Here is a 19,349-nt window from a genome sequence, read left to right as displayed (position 1 = left end):
ATAATGTCTTCTTCTCTTTTCCCGACGGTGCCTTCCCCCGCCGGGGCACGCAGGAGGGCAGCCGGCCTTCCGTGGCTGGGAACCGTCAGCGGCCAGCCCGGCGGCTGCGGCTGCGGCGCGGCGCTGGCAGGGGGCTGAGCGCTCCCCGCTCCCTTTGTTCGGGACTTCCCAAACTTTCCTCTCCTGGCTTCTGGGCAGCGCAGGAGGAGGCGAGAGGTGGGGGTGGGGGTGGGCTTGGCCGGGCAAAGGTAAGAAACAGCAAAAAGCGAACAAACAAACAAAACCCGTCGAATACCAGAGGCTTTCACGCTTTGTCACAGCTCTTTCTTGAATCCTATTTCTTAAATTGCCAGCGCGGTGTAGCCCCGTTTCGGACACTCTCTGCAGCCGGTCACAAACCCCACAGAGAAGCGGTGGCGCCCGCCAAATAGGAGGAGAGATCCGCCATCCGTGCCAGGTAGAGTTTTACTTTGTACAGTCGCGACCGCAGCGGCCGAGGAGCGGGCACGGCGCTGCTGCGCGCTCCGGCCGCGGGCCGCGTTCCGGCCGGCCGCAGGACCCATCGCCCCCGGGCCGGGCCCGGGCAGGGGTCGGCGGGCAGCAGAGCTGAGCAACCCCTGCGACAGCCCCTGGTCCTCCCCTTGGAGCCCCAACGTTTATTCGGTGCTGCTAACGCGGCCTCCGGTTTCCCTTGGGAAACGCGCGTGAGGGAGATGCTAATAATAATAATAACTGGGGAAAGAAGAAAAGGGGTGTGAAACGGGGGGCACTGTGATTGCAGACTGGTCGTGTCTTCTGCTAATGGCGTGTCGTGCATGGCAAGGAAAGGATGTGATGGTTGGCTTGGGCAAGGCACAAAGTGGACACTCTGGAATGGGGGCAAGTGTTGCTCAGCTTTTCTCTCTAGTATTTCTTTGTCGGTCACTGGATTTCGCTTTAGCTCAGGGAGGAAGAAGGCAGAAAAAGAACACCCACCCACCCCCCCCAAAAAAAAAAGTTACCTGCCTGGTTGTGGCTTTTATTTGGTAGTGCTATTTCCTAAGCTCAGCCCTGGCCTCCATCCTTGGAGCCTGGTGTCCAGATGAAAACTAACCATGCCAGAGTAGGAGATGTGGAGTTTTGCTCGCTGCCTTGTTTTGTAGTTCAGCTCCCTTTGTCCCTTTTATTTTTACACTGTCGCAGTACTTGGGAAGCACAGCGATTCCTGCAGATTCCCACTCTTTCTTATTTCTTTTACGTTAAGGCAACGAGTAAAATATTCTTTTTCAGAGCTGCGAGCGTTTACAATTCGTCTGGGGATTATTCACGTGGTAACGAGCCCACATTCCCGCTCGCCTCGCGGAGAAAAGAGAACCAGGAATAAAAGCCCAATCGATATCGCGATTCCATTTTTTAGAAGGGAATCTTAGCCAATTAACAGCAATAAAACCTGGCCCCTTTTTGAAGTGCTAACTAAAATATTCGAGGGGGGTAGTTGGAAATGTTGGTCCTTTTACAATTCACATAGAGAAGGCGAGCTAATACCATTAAACAAAAGGCACTAAGCCACATATTCAGGCTTAGTGAATTCAGCAACTTTTTATATGGGCAATTTGTTTAAGCTTAGATTTCGGAGTACGATGTGGAATATATGTGGTTGAAACCTGATCTCTCTTGGACAGATTCCTTACATCCATCCATCCATCCATCCATCCATCCATCCATCCATCCATCCATCCATCCATCCATCCATTTAGAGAGGATAACCCAAAGCGTTTTACACGTACAGCTGAACGATTTTATTATATTTTTTTTTTAGTGTTACTTGGAGGAACGCCATTGTCCGCTGCTAATTTTAAATTCAACACATTCAGTAACCCCATTTACACCTAAGCCATTATCCTGGGCTTTCGCTTATGGCAGCTGAAACGTGTCGCAGAGCTCGTGGATATGTTTTTATTTTGGTTTTTGAAGACCTTTTGGGTTCTCCTTGTTTTCCCTCTCGTGAACTGTTGTTGTGTGCTTTATAGCCAGGGTGATGCTCAGTCCAAGAGCGCCAGCGTAACGTTTCGCTAACCTTCTACAGAGCCAAAATGAACCCAAGGATAAGATTATAGTTTCCCCTGTGATTTTTTTACGGTGTTTTAAGGACTGGGGTGTTAAAATATTTTGCGGAACTGGAGAGGTAGATTAGCAGGGTTTCTTGCCAAAGCTGGGAAGCTGGTATTACTGACTGTCCCAGGGGGAAATCGCTCACATTAACCACTAAATGAATATTTGACAAGGGCTCATTCGGGGGTATTATTACTACAAACGGGTCCCTACTGGACTTTCCAAGGGTCAAAGTGCAATGGTTCAATTAATTATTTAGACTGTTAGTAGATTTGGTTGTAATAGCTGTACTTATTTCTGCAACCGACAGCTTCTTGTGGCGGGGGACCCGGGGAGAGGCGCAGCCCGCGGCGGGCGGCCACGGGGCGAGCGGCTGCCGGGTGCCATCGGGCATTTCTGGGCTGAAAACATATTTTTATTCCTTGAGATGCCCACCGGTGCCGTGTGGGACATCAGGGGTGGCGGTGATCCCCGCAGCAGCGTGTTCTCTCGCAAGATTAATTCCTCCTGGTCCTCAACGGGCAGCAGACGTGTATATCTGTCTCCGAATAGGAGGTAGATAGCTCAGCAAGTTAATAGTATATAATATAGGTCCCACAGAAAGAAAGAGGCCCATTACTGATAGGTGTGATTAGATACACTTCAATTATTTAAATCCTGATCTAACTCAAATATTAAAGCCTAAAGCCTGCTTCGCTGCGTTCGAGATTTCCGAGGATATATGCAAAATGCTGCCAGCCTCGCCTGACACTGTCGTTTCAGCATTTTTGTTGTTGTTGTTGGGGGGGGGGGGCGAGAGAAGGGAGGATTATTTTGTTTAATTTCTACAACAAACATGTCCGCAGTAGTAGATACTAAAAAAAAAAAAAATCTTGGGAGTGTGCGATTAGGTGACAATAATATATGTTGAATGAATAAGAGATAAGCTGCAAGGGGGGAGAGGGAAGCAGTAATTACAAACCCAATTCATTCAGCTTTTCAGGACTTTTGTTGTGGGAGCTCCATTGACGGGCTTCGAGCTGCCAGTTTTCTCACATTAAAAAGAACTGATCAGCGCCTCAGGGGGACAAGCAACACCGCTTAACTGCATAGTGATGGGGTCCTCATTTAGAGCCATTACAACAAGAAAATTAAACAGAGCCTTTGTGTGCACCAGGTTTACTTTTCAATTGCTGACAGTTTATAGCTAACTGCTCAGAGATTGAAGTTTGATTGCGGTTTGATCGCCGGCTAGTTAGCACCAGCGCTATTTTAGTTTTGGTAATTAAAAGCAGTTTTTCTGACGATGGCACGGGGAACCGCCAGAAGTTCGGTACTGTTCTGCTTTTGAGGAACCGGTTCCCTTGGTGAGGACGTGCAGCGGTGAAGTGAGTGTGGGGGCTGTTTCACTCGCGAGCTGAAAAGACAAGGAACCCAGGGATGGAAATTCTCGGAGCTGCACGTTTGGCTGTGCCAGAGCGGGAGGGCGGGCTGCGGCCCCCGCCAGCCCCGCTGCGGGCGCCTGGCCGGTTCTGCCCGGGGCCGCCTCTGCCCGGGGCCGGCTGCGCTCCGCGCTGCGGGCTGGGCGCCGCTGCCGGCGGGGCAGGTGCCAGCCGGCGGGCGGAGCGGGGCGGGAAGGGCGCAAGGCAAGACCCCAACCTTGCCGTGATGGTTTGTGAGCTTTGCTTTGCCCCTGGGCTGTGCAGCGGGTTTGCTGTGGCTAAGCCCGGTGCGCGCCTCTGTGTGTGTGCGCGCGTGTGCGTGTGAGTGTGCGTGTGTGTCTCTCTGTGTGCGTGTGCGTGTGTGCGTGTGTCCGTCCGTGTGCGCCTGTGCGTGCAGGGGGAGGGGGCGCGCCGAAACGAGCTGCAATTTTTCACTACAATTTAGCACGGTTGGTAGCGAGCCGGGCTCGGACACTTGCTGAGGGGGATGGTCCGTCCCCGCCGGTCCTCTGTCCCGCGGGAGAGCCCGAAGGGCTGTTGGCAGGAGGGGGGGGCCCGCTTGGGGGTCCCGGCTGGGGGGGGGCAGCGCAAGTTTCTCCCGGAGTTTGTCTGCGATAACTCCGGCTGCGGGCATCAGTGCGGCGCGCCGCCTCGCAGGTTCTCTGCCGTGTAGACAGAGAAGCTTGGACAGCGTGTTTTTATGTCTTTTTTTCCTATTTAATTTTCTTAAAAAAAAATATTTTAGGGTTTTGATGTGTTTTGTTTGTATCCCCGCCCCCGCCGGTGAAAGAGCCTCTCCCCCCCCTCCAAGTGCGTTTCAGACTGAAGTCACCGAGCGCTTGTTCCAAGGCAACCCGTTGACTCCTTCAGAGGAGCGAGAGGGCCGCAGCTGGGGGGGTCCCTGTGGGGCACCCCACGGGGCGGGGGCCTGCCAGGCCGCTCCCGGGGGGCGGGTGGAGCTCGGTGGGACCAAAGCGGCGATGCCGGCGGTTCCCAGAGGCTCTGGGGGCAGCGAGACCACAGCAAGCCCCGGGGGAGCCCGGCCAACCCCGAGGCACAGAGCGGGGCCGCGGCTCCTCGGCCCCCCAAGGCGCGTCCTCCCCCGGCGGCGGGCATCGGGCTGGCTCCCGGGCAGGCGGCGGAGACCCGGGCCCTGGGGCGCTGCCCCGGGGGAGCGGGAGGGGCGGCCCGGCCCTCTGCGGGCTCCCCCGGCCCGGGACCTCGGTGACCCCATCATCTCCGCAGCGGTTAGGGCTCATGACGTAATATGGGCGCTTTTTTTGAGGAAGGTCGTGATTAACGGAGCGGGGCGGGGGGGGGAGGCGGGTGTGTGTGTGTGCTGCAGAGAATCAGGCCTCTGCGGAGCTGCTCCCGCGGGACGCCTCCGGAGGGGTGCCAGGGCACATCCCCCAGGCTGCGGGCCTGATCCTGCAGCCCTACCGCCCCTCCTGCGGGCAGCTCCCGGGGCCCGACCGGGCGAGCGGAGCTTACCCGGGCCAGCAGGGCCGCCCGGCGGCGGGGCCGGCTTCCCCGCCCCGAGCCCTGCAGCCCCGCGCGGGCGGGCCGCTGGCTGCGCAGGGGGCTCTCGCAGCAGGGCCGGGGCTCGGCCCCCCTGTCCCCGTCTGCCGGGCTCCTGCCAGGGTCGCGGGGGCCACGGGAGAAGCTCTCCGACGTGTCCTGGCATTTCTTGGCATGATGGTTCCTTTAAGCTCTTACAAATTGCAAAAGTTGCTGAAGACGGAGAAATAATTAATGTATTAAAACAAGCAGCGAATTCCTCAGGAGGCACCTTATCAACTCCAGCCACACTGGCTTCATCCCTCCTCGTATGCTAATGCCCCGTGACGTCACCGGCGCCAGATTGAATGTGAATCAGTTATGAAATTATTAGTTTTAGCTTAAAAAGCAATCCGGCTCTCCCGCGAGTGGGGTTTGCATTGCTGCGGGTTCTCTCTCCGTGTCCTCCCCACTTTATACACACACAGTAGTTGCGACTTTCCTGTCACATGAATCAATATTTCCAAAGCACACATCCGAACAGGGGTTGATGTAAAGAAAACCATAGATTAATTGGGTCCCGTTTCTGAGACGGCTGTGTCTTCCTTATCGATATACACATTACACCCGAAACCAGACAATCGGATTTCCTCCTACTTTTCAGGTAGGCAAGAGCTCCTTGTGATTTATTTCTGTTAAGAGCCCACTGAGGGGGTGTGATTCTTTGCCAGCGTCTGAGAAAAAATACCCAGGAGTGTTTGCTTTTGCTCGCGATAGAGGAAAATGGGCCAGAAACGGGGGGAATACAGAATTTTATTTTTTTTTTGTTTGTTTCAAATAGAAAGATTTTTAGTTTGGATTTTGAAAAGGAGAGAAGCCCAGCGGTGGAGGGCCAGGGGATCTGAGCGGGGAACAATGGGAATTAACACCGTTTCAGTCGCTGAGGCCACTCTAATTAGATGTCTGGATCCGGCGAGATCAAATACCTGAATCTAACCCCCTCGGCTCGGTTTCTTTCGCTTGCAAATGCTTCTGAAAAACGGTTCTTGAAGAAACCGAACTAACCCGAAATTCACCGGAGCCCCCTTCGAGGAAGTTTTGCCGATAACAACTTTCTCCCCGGGCTGGGGGTTGGGCGGGGGGGCGGCGCGTCCCCTCCCCGCGGGCCCGGAGCTGCCCGCGGCCCCGGCCCAGCACCCCCCGTAACCCCCCGCGGCCCCCCTCGAGTGCTGGCGGACACTTGGGTCTGTTGGGCCGTTCCTCTCCGCCCGTCTCCCGAGAGCAGGCTGCTCTGCTACCATGAATTATGAATAAACTTGTGGCTCTTGCTCCTGGGGACACCGCCATCGGCCCCTCGCTCGGCTGGCGGGGGCCGGGGGGCCGAGCTGCCCCGGCCGCGGGGCGGGAGGTGGCACCCGCCCCAGCTCCTTCCTCCAGCAGCCCCTGAGCAAAGGAAAGAAAGAAAGGAAGAATGAAAAAGTTGTAACTGGCTAAGAAGTGAGTTTTCTGACTAATGAAATCCAAAATGAGTGGCGAATATAAAGTATTGTAAGATTTCTTCCCTGCCCCCCCGGCACTGATTGGCAATACTCCTTTTTTTTTTTTTTTTTTTTTTTTTTTTTGTGTGTTGGTTTGAAAAGCAGGAAGAAATGTAATGAATTGAGTGCTGTCAGAGATGTCTTCTCTGTTGATGTGGTGAATGGCAGTAGCTCCCTGATCCAGTGCAGGTGCAGTAGAGCTGGGGAATAAAAGAGGGGGGCTCTCTGTTCAGTGGAAAAAGCACATTCCCTACAATAGACCACACACTGCCAGCCAGCACGGCATCAGCTCACACTCTCAGACTTTTTTTCGCCTCTTTCCACAGTCCTGAGCTCACAAAATGGCTATACATTAGCACTAGTTAGGGTTTGCTTTTAATGAACAGTTGTGACTCCTTTTGACCAACATTTAAATCTGCTGTGCTCTCTCTGAAGACAGGTCTGTTTTGATCACAGTTTTTTAAAAATGGCCCGTTTCCTCACAAGGCGGCTCATTCAGGGCCATCAGTTGCATTTGATTGGGGAGAAGAAAAAAAAAGACTCTCGATTAATAAAACGCGTTTTCCAAGTGCTCCTAACGGAGAAAGTTTTTTTCTTTTCTTTTTTTTTAAATATATATATAATAAAATGATATGAGGAGGAGGAGTGGCACTGTTTTTAAATGGATGAGATGGTCTAATCCTATACATGAACGCATATTAATCCTGTTTAGAGATAACCTGTCTCCTTTTTGACTTAATATATTAACCTTATACAAGGATAAAAACTTTGCACTCCTATTAATTCGGTCGATTGGCTTTTCTTGGCTTATTTCCGTCACTGGTTTTTTTTTCTTCCTTTTTTCTCCCCCCCCGCCCCCCCCCCCGGGCGATCCGTTCAGAGGAAGCTAGATGGTTACACTTGGTTACTCAAGTTTTATTCGAAATTATTTCCAAAGCGAGGGCTCACTCCTCAGCCAAGGGGGCTGATTGATTCTGTCCCTCTCCGCCTCGCATTTTATGTGCCTCGTCCTATCGCGGCCAAGCCAATGAGCCGGGATTTTCATGGCATCCCGGAGCAGCCCTTGCTGATTCCTCTTGCACCTATCCTGCAAGAAGTAGATTAAGCTCTTTTGGATATACTTGCTGATGCATTACGCTGAGGAAAATTGCTCGGCGTTTGCTTATAAAAAACCATGTTACTGTGAAAGTTCTTTTTTCCCCCTAATCGTGGTAACAAATAGCATCAGCTCCTGGAACAGTTTGGCAAAGGCATTCTTTGCCTGAATCCTGCTAAACGGCAGAAGTTGACAGCTAACCAGTTATTACCTGAGCTCCGAGTAAACTCCCCCTTCCCCCCCCCCCCCCCCCAACTGATAACAAAACGTATTGGCAGTAAGTGACATTAGAAATAACAGTCAGATGCCCGTGGGTGCCTGGAGCGCTTTTCCAGGGGTCAGATGTTGTCATTCCACGCACAAAAGAAGGGATCTTGTCTACATGGGAGAGAAGAGATCATATCGATGCGCCTATATGAAAAATACAGATCGTTTACACTCTGTTTTCGGGATGTTTCAAACGCGCCAGAGCATCATCACCTGACAGCGCCCTATTTACTGCCAACAAGTTGGAGCTCTCCCAGCGCCAGCCTTCGCCCCGTTGCAGCTTGATAGTAACAGAAGGAAGGCTGGGGCTTTGGGGGTGCCCAGTCCCTCCCAGGCTGAGGCTGCGCGGGGTGGCCGGCAGCGCCGGGGGGGGAGGTGCGAACTGCCCTCCCCCCCCGCTCCGGGTTTCCCACTTGCTTCCCCCGCGCCACTTGATAGCCTTTGTGTCCTCTTGCTGCACACACCCATAATTAATCCTCCTTCTTACCGCTTACATCCCGGACCCAAGGGGCAACTCAAACCTATTTAGATCGCCTTGGCTGGTTGCACAAATTTAAGTGGCAAATGAGTTATAAACCTAATAACTGCTTTAATAAAAATAATGATTTGATTATGGCAGGGGAAAATTGCTGGAGTGCAAGGATGCGGCTGGGTTTGCGTTCTGGTGGCGGTGAGACTCGTCTTTGGATTGAACTCAAACGCCTTGTAAAAACATTGCTCTGGGAAAAAAAAAAAAAACCACCCACAAACAAACGCAAACGAAAAAGCTCCCGAAAATTCCAATCCCAAACCCAACCTTACATCAACAAAAAATCGTGCCGATTCGAGGAGCGTCGTGGAACATTTACCCATAATATTCAGAAGAAGAATTAATTTGCAAACAGAAAAATCAATATGAGATTTGGATGGCTTTGAATTAATTAAAAATAAGCAACATGGGGGACCATTAATCACAAACGCTGGTACCTCTCTCACTTTTTTCCCGTTAAGGATGAAGTTTCTGCGCCTCTTTCAAGTGTATTTATGCTTCTAGTTTTACAAGGAAAAGTGAGGATGGAACAAGACCGGTCGCGTTGTCCTCTCTATACTTTTAACGCTAGCATATTGTTTGATTACTAATTCGAGTTAATATGATCTTTATGGCAACATAACAGTGGATAATTGGCCCTTTTTCTGAACAACAATGTAAATCACAATCGCTTTATTATTTAATAACGTCAAACGCTTCGTTGGATTGGCCCCGACAGAGAAGACCTTTTCTTTCTAGGCAGTGTTGTTGAGAAAGAACAATGCAGATCTAATTGTGGAGATTTCAGAAGTTGGCTCCTGTAAATGAACAGCTTAGATATGGAAGTTCCAGCAGATGTCTGCACTTTTCCCTGTGACAAACCTTGTAACCCCCCTTCCTCCCCCACTGCCCCGTCCTCCCCCCTCCCCGACTTATTGAAGATTTTTTGTTCTCACATCCTAGCAACAACCTAAATCTTCCAGTCGCAAGTACACCCCTTTCCCCTCGTTGCTATACAGCACTTCACATGGCAGGCTTAAGCGTACACACCAAATTAGTGCTTGGCCCAAGGCGCGCTCGCCCCTCGCTCACTCCGAGCCCCGACCCCCCCCCTCAGCTGCGGGCTGGGGGGGGGGTGTCGGGCCGGCGGGGGGGGAGGGGGGGGGGGAGGGCGGGGGCGTTGGGGCTCTCGGCGCTGCGGTTCTCCACCGTCTTGCCAGCCCTGTAAACGTGCCGGCGGTTTGTTTTGCAACAGTTTGGAGGTGACTGCAAGTTGCGCACGCCGTTATGTGGCAAGGAAACGTGCCAGAGCCTGCTAGCCCCGGGGGGGGCGGCGGGACGGGCCCCCCAGCGGACCCCCCCATGTGCTACCCGCTGCCCTGGGGGGGTCCTGCTTGTCCGACCCTCCTTGTCCGGCCCAACTGACCCAAACCCTCCCGGCTCCACCGAGACATCAGCAATGAGCCTGCCCGGCGCGGCGTTGTGGGGCACGACTCCGGGGACAGGGATCCCCCCGGGATTGCTCCGAGGGAGAAGGTGCGCGACTTTTGGCGGGGGTGGGGTGCGGGACGCGCATCCCAGCGCGCATTCCCTCTCCCGGCCTGATGCCCCGGCCCTGGGCTGCGCGCTGCTCTGCGGAGCGCTCCGCGCTTCGGGCGTTGCGCGGGATTTTCCCCTGCGCTTGAGGCGACCTGGCCGGGATCAGTCGGCTGGGGCAGTGGATCCCGCCGGCCCCTCCGAGGGCAATGCCGCGGAGAGGAGCTGATCTGGCGAACTTTGGCGCTGGCAGCGCTGCCGAGCCCCTGCCCCGTCCTGCCGGCTCGCCCCCAGCCCCAACAATGCGCGCTTTGATGTGCGCTGAGGGCCCCGCCGGCGGGGGGTTAGGGTGGTGTGTCCCACCCCTCCGCGTAGCCGGGCGCTGCCGAGGGGCCTAAGAGATGAGGCAGATACACCGCATTCGGGATATTTCCCTTTCCTTTTCTGTTTTTCTGTCACTCTTTTTGTTAGGTTTTTTTTTTTCTTCTTTTTTTTTTGGCAATTTTTGACACAAACTAGCTAAATCTTCCTCCGCAGCAAGCGCGGCGAAGCCCCTTTCTGCTCCCTCCCGGGGTGCTCCCACAGCTGCCCGGGGCAGGAGCCCCCCCATCGCAGACATGCGGGTCCCCGGTGCTGTGCCTGAGGGCTCCCCGCCCCCCTCCCGCCCCCCCATCCGCTCAGCCGGGCCGTGGCGGGGCATCGCCGTCCCCGAGGCCGCGGCCACCAGCCTCACACATGCGGTGGGGTGAGGGGTTTGTTCCTTTGCAAGAGCCCACGCGAGGAAAGTATTGAAAACCAGGTGGGGTCACTGAAATCCCCCCAAACAAACCCAGGTTCGGTAACTCGGGGCTGCAGCCCTGCCTGCGCCATGGGAAGCGGTGGGTGAATCCTTGTTGACCTTTAGGCCTTTTTCTTCTCGAGTGGGTGGAAAGTCTTGATTTTCTTTTTTTTTTCTCTTTATTTTTTTTTCGTTCTACCCTTGCCGGATTATTCGTTTGTTTTACAACTTTCCTTTCCCCGCTGCCATCACCTGGCGGGGGGAGCACCGCGCACGCTGGATGCGGCCCATGGGAGCGCTGGGGGGACACAGGGCGGAGCGGGGGTCGCCGGGGCTCTCTCGTCCGGCAGCAGCGGCCCTGCGGCGTGTCAAGGGTTAACTGCACCCGCTCTGGGGCTCTGCCAGCGATGGATGAAACTGCCGCGACTTCCCCCAAAAAAACATCCAGAGGAGAGAGATCTCCCGGAGCCCCGGGGTACGGCGGGCCGGGGGCGGGGGAGCCCGGGCGGCTGCCACTCCCCCCCTAATGAGCTCATTTCCATGTCTGCGCCTCCCGCAACTGTGAGAAAATCCGCCGGGACACGCAGCGTGCCGATGCGGCCCGGGCTGCCCCGGTCTCCCCGGTGACAGCGCCCGCCCGGGAAAGCCGCGCCGGCTGGGGGCGAAACTAGTTAAATAAAACAAAATAAAACTTCTCCCGGCCCCCGCACCTCGCAGGTTTCCGCGGAGGGGGAGGGGGGCACCCCACGCCCACGCGTGTCTTTCGTGGGGCCGGGCTCCCTAAGCACCCGCCCGGAGCCCTGCGCGGGGGGGCGGGCGGGTGCAGAAGTGCCCGGGGACAGTCCGGGAGGGGGAGGGGAGCGCTGAACAGCCCCACACTTATCAATAACAAGATGTATAAATATCAAAGTGAAGGAGCCCGAATAAGTCTTTCTAGAAGCGAGGAGGAAGCTTAAGCAGCTTTCTTTAATGGTGATTTGTAGCTCTGTAAGGGGCACGGATAGCAAATACCCTGCAGGTGCATGTTGTAACACTGCCATCCGGACTTTAATGTAGATTACTCTCCAACTCGTTTGATCGGTCCTTTGAAACCCTTTACAATTGCCTGTGACGAACCGCCAGTCTCAGGTTTTTTTTCTTTGAATAATGCCTTAAGGGTAAGTCCTCGGGGCTTTTAAAGATCTCCAGCACATTTTAAAAAAATCACGTTAGATTTTTACTTTAGAGCGTGGGTCCACGTCTCTCAACTTGGAGCTGTTAACAGGCATCTTTTAAATCATTAATCATCTAATAACCACTAACTTTACTCTAGAAGGGAGCTAGGGGGGTCTTCTAAAGACCTCCAAATTTCTATGGCTTTTGGGATCATACTGTTTAAAATTTAGGAGTCAAACACCCCATCCCTCCTGCTGAAGCCCTGGAGCTGGTGGGTCTCTGCTCTTGGTGGACTCTGCTGGGTGAATCTGTGCTGAAGGCCTTTCTGCTGGCCTCTGAGAAACGCCCGGCGTGGGTTCAGAGAGCAAAGCCGGAGGGTTATGTAGGGAAGAGAGCCGGAGGGTTATGTAGGGAAGAGGCCCGGGGGGGGGGGGGGGAAGCGGGGAGGGCACCCCGACCCTGCCATGGGGTCTCTGCCCGCTGCTGTGCCGGTGCCTCCCAGCAAACAGTGAGCATTTGGGGGGGGGACGAGGGGGACACACACAAGACGAGAGGACGCAATGAATCCCTCAAATGTTTCCACTCTCTCGCAAATAACGTTTAACCTTTAATATTTATTCGTTACTACTAATTCAAAAAAATAATTACTGAACTTTTGGCCCTTCGACTTCCACAAGTGGCGCTTTGTTTCTCTAAAATAAACTTGGGAGAAGCGATTCCTCCGTATCAAACTAGAGATTTGAATTAAAGGCCCATTTGGGACACTTGAGACTACAAAGGGTTACACATAAATAAATGCCACATTTGCCTACTGCAAAAGTTTTCTCTGTTCTTTCTCAGTCACAACAGGGGAGGAAAAAGCCGTCGTTTATTATCTAGCGCTGGGCAGGAGCAGCCCCTCCAGAATGTGCTCTTAGATTTGGCCGGCAGAAGAAGGACTCCCCCCCCCCCCGCAACAGCAGCTCCTTTTGTTCTCCAGATCTCTTTCCCAATTTCAAGCTTCACTTGCAGATCCTAAGTTTGTTTGTTAATGACGCTATTACCATCTGGCTCGTCCTACTTTCCAAAAGATATAAATCTCCCCAGTTTCATTGCCTACATTATCATTTAAGTGCCACCATAGCTGGAAGAAAAATATGCTTTCAAGGCTGCAAATTCTCTTGCACGGAGGAACTTCCCCGGGCGCGGAGCTGCCGCCCGCCCCGCCGGCCGCGGGCCGCTTGGCAGGGATGCCTCCAAATGGATTTCACCTTGCAGCGATGCTGGGAGAGGGGGAGACAGCACGATTTAAGTTTTCCACCAGAAACTTAAGTGAACCTTCTCCCCACCCCCGCCCCTTATTGTGGCTGTTTAATGCATCTGGCTACTTTGAACCGTTATCTTCGGCGGGGAACGGGATGCCCGGCGGGGAGAGGGCAGGGTGGGCCCTGCCCCTGACAGGCTCCTGTTTTCCCTCACCCAGCGTGAACTCCCGTCTCTCTGCCATTAAGTACATCTTCCATACGTGTGAATAAACCTTTCCTACAGGCGTCGTACAGCAAAGGGAAGAAAACTTTGGGCTCCTCTTAGTGCAGAGCAGTTGCAGATTTGTGTGCGTTTAAGCATAAAGGGACGGGGGGAGGGAGAGAAGGGGTGGGGGAGGGAGTTGGGTCGGTTTGTGTATGGGCTCCACAATGACTCTATTTATTCGCTGCAACCAGCCTGGGCAGATTGAATAGGCGAGAGACACTCAGCCTTCCTAACGCGTGGGCTTTGTGGGATCCCGTCCCCACAAGCAGATCCCGCCTGCTAATTTCCCGTTCTGCGGGGGGACGCGGCCGTGCCCACCAGCTCTGTCTCCCCCAAGCACCAGCCCCTCGCCTCTCCGCGCACAACTTCAGCGAGGGGAGAAGTTTAAACCTTTATCGCTGGGTGTCCGGCAACGTTGCTGCCGAAAAAAATCCCCAGAGCAAACCCCCAAACCGTTTTATTTGAATACATGCATGGGCGCACGCACACACAGGTAGGTACACACAGCGTTGGCAAGCGAGGGAAGAGATACTCCTTTCATATGGGAAAGAAACCCAGGGATTTTTTTTCCCCGAGTGATCTAATTGTTATAAATAATTACGGGTGAAAAGAAAACTCACTTATTATGCACTTCTAATACTGTGATTGCAGAGGAGAGAAAGGGGGCCAAACCAGTGATTAATTAATATCGCACTGGCGTAGCTGTTTGCTCGCTAAAGGCCTTTTCCCCCCTCTCCGCTGCCGAGTTATCATTCCAGCTCGAGTCATGTGTAGCCAGGAAGGGATCTTGTTTATAAATTTATATGACGACCTTTTCTTTGTGTGTGCTCTAAAGTTGATATGGACAAATTGCAGAGGTATACAATTTAAGTAGATGCACTTTTAATCACCGATCATTAAAATGGTTATGTTAAATATACTCAATTACATGCATGACTTCACCCCAACAGTACTTTCTATTCTCCCAGCTGCTCACGTATTCCTTAACTATAGTCAGCAGAAGAAACTCGATTATGCTGAATCCATACATTTCTATGGATTTCATCAGCCTAATTAATGCTTCAGTGTGGTCCATGTGTCTGAATGGTCCCTTTGCTATTACTTGGGTAAGGAGGCAGTGCTGGAATGCAGAGGGTCTTTCTTTCAAAGATACCCATGGGGGTCACTCTAGGACTCTAATGGCAAAGGTAGCAAGTGTTAAATAGCAGAAACATGCAGAGAAAGGGAAGGCAGCGATGTAAAAGGGACATTGATACTGTAGGTATGCCCAACAGGTCAGTGATGATAATTAAAACGCTTAAAGAAGAAAAGGTAAATGGAAAGCTTCCACAATTCGTAGCGTGCCTCTTTAAAAGCAAACAAATCAGCCCGCAGAAATGCACCTGGTGAGGGAGAAAAAAAAAATGAAAAAAAAAAAAAAATTGACGGCAGATTTTTAGCCTAAATAACTACCAGGGCAGCCTCTTCTGCGAATACCGCGTCTGAATGCCCAATCTCTTCTCTGGTTTTCTTGTTGTCGAAATGCAACATGTCACGGCGAGGATGCGCGGCCGGGCGGGGCCGGGCGCTCCCACGCTGCCGCGTCCTGCGCGCCGGCTGCTCCTGCGGCCCCGGCCGTGCGGGTACCCTCGGCGCTGGCAGCAGCAGCTCTTCCCCTCCTCTCCCCAGCCTTCTTCCGAAATGAAGAAGCAATTAAAATAAATGGGATGCGTTGCAGCTTTAGCGCAAACAGCCAATGGCTGCTTTCATAACACATCCTCCCGTCTGAGCCTTTAGTGGGATCTAAAAGGCAAGGGCGCTTCCTGCTATTCAGACAACATTTTTAATCGATGAGAAATGCATCGAGATATATTTAATTTTTTTTCCCACCTGTTGTAGTAGAAGAGCATCTGATCACACCGTTCTCTGGCTGCTGGGAGGGGAAACCAGAGATCTTTCTTGTCACCGACTGCACTGCCAAAAAGGTGGTGATGGAGCCCGCATCTCTTCCCCGCTCCTCCACCGTGCGCTCTGCAGCTCAGTTGTCCTAACTTCGAGTCAGTGCCTTGCTGCAGCCTTCATCCTTCAAGTGGAGAGAGAAAGCAGGGAAGATTTCAGATCTATAACCAAATTATAACCTAGGAACTTTATGCTTGTCATGCTAATTTAATGACTTTTATAGCAAGTGTAGACTTTCTGTCTTTTGAAATTAGCTCTTCAAGACGCTTTGTGTAATGACAGACACTAGACATAAGAGACAAATGCACAGGCAATAGTGGGATAATAATCTGGCAAACACTGCACCATTTAATATTAAAATGTAGAACAAAGTGCATTAGATCTTAGCAGAGATGTATGTCGTTGTCCGATGACATTGGTCCATGTCTGGGCCCCAGACTGACCCGAAGGGAGGGTGTCCTCCGGCAGCCGCTGTGCCTGGGTTCACCCAGAAAATGAGCAAATACCAGATGTTAAGTACGAAATCGTATTTCGTGCAGTGTGGTGCCCCTTTGCTTTCCTGGGGTGCTCACATGCGCCTGAGTACTGTAAATATCCTGATTTTGAGAACCCGGTTCTGCTGGGCCTGGCCTCTTGCTCGGTTCCCAGCGGGAGGATGTACATGCTGCGCTCGCGTATATGGCTCTGAATGTACACATCCCCCCTCCCTTAAGAGCGTTGCTGTGCACCCATGTTATGAGTGGTCCAGAGATCCGTCTTGATGGTGTTGATAACAAAGGGAGGGCTAAAGCCAAAGCTATAGGTGTATTGCAATCTGGGTGACTCACTCATTGTCTATAATTGTAAATAAGGTAAGTTCACACGACGATCGGGTAACGAGGGAACAAGAGGCCTATTTTAATCAGGTGGTTATCTCTCCTTGGTGGAGATCAGAGCTCCATCGCTCCTGGCCTTCTCATTGTGTCCCCCCTGCAGGAAATGACAGCTCCTTCAGAAAAAGCCAACTTGGACCCTGGATGGGATTTCAGCTCTTTTGCACTACACATGTACCAATTGTCATTTTACAGGTACAGCAAAACCTCTAAATTATATAAGTGTATAAACTCGGCCTCATTAAATCCCCCCTTTTGGATAGCCTCAAGGTTGGAGGGTATATTACTGTGAGCCAGAGGAGACTTAAGTTATATCCAAGTGGGGATTGAAACATCGCGGTGCTTAAGCACACTCCTTGTCTCAGTTACAGAGGTTTTATTTTTCCCCTTTAGAGCGTTATAATATTCCAAATGCAACAGTTTCTTTATGTCAAACCGAACTATCTGAAATCCTATTTCTTGAGTCAGCCTACAGGTCCCTTTGTGGCGGGGACACAATCACAAAGATATGATCAAACAGCGTGGCCCGACTGAAGAGAAATTTCTCGTTCATCTGAGGGAGCTTCCTAATTTGAAGCTAAAGCCCTCCCCTTCCAGAAGGCACCTGAACACTGTATACCTTGTGTTCTTGCCCGTGTGCCCGGGTAGTAAGTCGGGGTGTGCAGAGGGACAGGGGGCGGTGGGCAGCGGTCACCCCCCTTGGAGCGCTCCCTGCCTGCAGGCCGATATCCCACCCGGGCCCACCCAGACCTGGGCGCCTCGGTGGGAAACTCACGCCCGGGAGCTGCGGCTTCTCCCCGCCCTGCGGTGCTGCGGCCCAGGGGGCTCTGCCCGGGCCCCCCTCGGCCCGGCCCAGCTCTGGCCCCCTCGGCAGGGCGCTGCCAGCTCCGGTCAGAGGGGCACGGCGCTGCGGGGACCACCCTGCAAAGCCCGGCGCGAAGCCCCCCGAAGTTGGGATTGCCGGGAGGGGGTCGCCTCCCCCCCCGCTCCCCCCTTTCTGCAGCCCTCGCAGGAGGGTCAGTGGTTTAACCAGGCGTCACCAGGGCTTCGTTTTATTCCCGGCCCACTGAAGCGTGTGGCTTTCAGTGACTGATGGCCGCGGTGGCTGTACGCAGCACAGTTGCTCTCACGGTGCGCGCTCCAGATGGGCACGTCCCGCAGGCTCGGGGCGGGGGGGCACGGTCGCTTTGGAAAGGCCACCGAGACACTGAGATTTGTTCTGGGTCAACCCTCCACAAACGCCAAAGTTGGGAAACAACTTTCGCAGCGTGTGTCGGGGAGGGCGGGAGCGGCGGCGGAGCGGCAGCGGGTGCCGCGGTGCGGGGTGCCGGGGCTGGGGGCCGCCGGCCCCGCCGCCCCCCCCCCCCAGCGCATCGCCCCTGTCCCTCTGCCCGGCTCTCCCTCCCCGCGTCCCGGACGTGCAGACAGCACGTTTCCAAACTTTGAAATGCCAAATCACGTTATTGCTGTGGCAGGAGGCTGCTTTCGGATCTGTGACAGCTGAGTTTTCCCTATCGATTATGTGACACTGCAGTTCATTTACACAGCTCAAAAGCTTTAAGACACTGGAGGAGTCCCCGGTTTAACCCGAAATCCTAACAGAAAGTGAATCAACTTTCTGGCCAGTGTCTAAACTGATAGATCAGAACTTAATTCGGAGAGACAGAAAGGGAGAGAAACGACAGCACGGATTTATCTTGCCCAGCGTCCTTCGCTGAAACTTCAGGAACTGCGGCGCGGAAAGCCCAGGGCCGAAATGCTAATTAGGAGCAGCGCGTTCGGTGTCCGGATACGTTATAGATTTTGGAAAGCAGAATAGAGCGCTTGGGGGCTTGTGCGGGTGCGCCAGGTACGGCCGTGGGTGGCGGCTGCCCGCGGCTGCGGGGCGCGGCGGGGCTCGGGGTGGCCAGGGCCGGGGTGCGGCGGGGCCGGGGTGCTGAGGGACTCAGGGTGCTGCGGGGCTCGGGGCGGCCGGGGCCGGGGTGCGGCGGGGTGCGGGGTGCCGCGGGGCCGGCGAGCGGCGGGACTCTGGGCTGCCGGGGCCGGACAGCAGCGCCCGGCGCGGGGCCGGCGCCTTTCGGGCTTGCCCAGCCGGAGCGCTCCGGCCCAGCGACCGGGCGGCGGGAGGGGTGGGGGAAGGGGGGCCCTGGCATTTTCCTCTCTCACATGGGGTCGGGACCGGCCCCGTGGTGCTGCCGGGTCCTTCACTTGGCTTCTTTAACCGGGGGCTTTCCAGGAGTCAGCTCAGCTCCCGGTCCGGGCTGGTCCCTCCCCCTGTCCTCGCCGAGGTTTCATTACTTGCTGTTAGTGCCTGGAAACAATAAAGGATGTGGGACTGGGCTTTTATTGATTATTTGTCACCCTGTATTTGTCAGTTTCAATAACTTTTCCTGAAGTTTTACTTACGGGCACTTGAGCTTTCGGATTAGGCCAGCTCTGCGGATTGCAGTGAGGGGTAATTATCCGCTGGCCTGCTTCCCTGCAGCCGGAGAGAAAAGAGCATTAATGTATAGAATGGGCAGGATCCGGCCTGAGCCCCCCCTAAAGCGCTGCCCGGGCGAGAGGCGGGAGCAGCCCGGAGCTCGCCGCGGCCCCGCCAGCTGCCCCCCGCCCCCGCCCCGCTCGCCCTGCGCGGGGTGCGCCCAGCCCGCCGCCCGCTGCCTCCTGGCTGCTGGGAGGGGGGGGCTCACCTAGGCCCCCAGGGCCGTGTGTGTGTCCCTCCCCCGCCCCGGTTTTGGAGGCGAGAGATCAACCCTCGAAAGACGGGCCCGCTCACGGGGGGGGCGGGGAGGGGGGGGGGGGGGGCACGGCTCTGGGGCCCGAACCGGGGCTTTCGGCATCGGCCAAATCCCCGGGATTCAATTAAAAAGCTGGCTCGCGCCGCTGGCGGGGAGGCGAAGCCGGGGGATTTGTATTATGAAGATCGACTCTTCAAAACTGCCCGCCTGGCAGCCCGGCCGCGGCCCGCCGGCGGAGTGGACCCGCTGCCTCGGGCGCCCCAGCCCCGGCGGCGGAGAGAGCAGCCGCGGCGGGGACGGCCCCGCGTCTCTCGCAGCCTTTTCAGAGAGGGGGGTCAAACCTTCCTCGAGAGAAAAGACCTTATCTCGGGCCATCTTCCTCCTCTAATAACTTTCCTACGTCTC

The 19,349-nt window shown here is 54.4% G+C and overlaps 1 long non-coding RNA gene across 4 annotated transcripts in view; it reads left to right on the top strand.

Annotated features, from left to right (window-relative positions):
* Positions 1–19,349, top strand: part of LOC119157020 — a 91,332-nt gene that overhangs the window by 56,090 nt on the left and 15,893 nt on the right. The window lies entirely within an intron of this gene.

This window comes from Falco rusticolus, chromosome 13, assembly GCF_015220075.1.
Source record: "Falco rusticolus isolate bFalRus1 chromosome 13, bFalRus1.pri, whole genome shotgun sequence".
NCBI lineage: Eukaryota > Metazoa > Chordata > Aves > Falconiformes > Falconidae > Falco > Falco rusticolus.
The sequence above is the reverse complement of the archived record's forward strand: the minus strand, read 5'-3'. Positions and strand labels throughout refer to the sequence as shown.